The 786-nt window shown below is 34.4% G+C and overlaps 1 non-coding gene across 1 annotated transcript; it reads left to right on the forward strand.

The window, feature by feature from the left end:
• The first annotated feature begins 290 nt into the window (after nt 1-290).
• On the forward strand, nt 291-394 carry LOC142874223 (small nucleolar RNA U13). Its single transcript, XR_012922036.1, has one exon. It is a non-coding gene; the product is annotated as a small nucleolar RNA U13 (small nucleolar RNA).
• The last annotated feature ends 392 nt before the right edge of the window (nt 395-786 follow it).

The raw sequence follows: 786 nt of genomic DNA on the forward strand, positions 1-786 counted from the left end.
CAACGGGGCACCAGGGAAGTAAACCCAGGTGAATATTACACATACAGTTATTTTGTGTAACAGCTGAGGAGCTCTACACTTAGGAAAACCCACATCTTGTTAGGGAGTTGCTAGAAAACCCACTAAACTTTTCCCCATAGTAAGACATTATCTTTATCATACTCATCAGGAATGAGTTATCTTTATCTTACTCCTTCTGCCCAAAGATATACACTATTTCCATCTTCTAAGACTCCTTGCTATACAAAAGCTATCCTAAAACATAAAAATATTAATATCATGAAGAATCGATCCTCTTATAGTACATAAGCATGATGATTGGGTTTTCATGTGCATGCGTGAGATATGCCTCCCTCAATCCTTGCTACGACGTGAGCACATTACTCATCTGACATGAAAAAAAAGTTTTAAAAAATGAAGAATTGCCTTCCAGAAACAAACATATAACAACATATTTGAGAATCGACTAAGACAGAGGAATCAAAAGTAGAGGTGACATCCTAAATAACAATATCAAATCAAACAGAATAGAAAAGCTAATCCATCTTTAGCATTGTATGCACCAATAAACACTTATGGTAATTAATACCTTTTCCATAACAGGTTTCTTCCTATTACATGGCTTTTTCTTAAAAGTGCTCTTGCTTCTTCATCAGCAGAATATCTAGGGAGGTTTCTTCTGCACTGTTGACCTTTTATTTAATTCATTAATCATATTTATCCACAAATACCATTTATCATCATTGAAACATTTTATGAATACTACATGCAAGTTAATGGTGCAGA

The sequence above is a fragment of the Microcebus murinus genome, chromosome 11 (assembly GCF_040939455.1).
Source record: "Microcebus murinus isolate Inina chromosome 11, M.murinus_Inina_mat1.0, whole genome shotgun sequence".
Taxonomy (NCBI): domain Eukaryota; kingdom Metazoa; phylum Chordata; class Mammalia; order Primates; family Cheirogaleidae; genus Microcebus; species Microcebus murinus.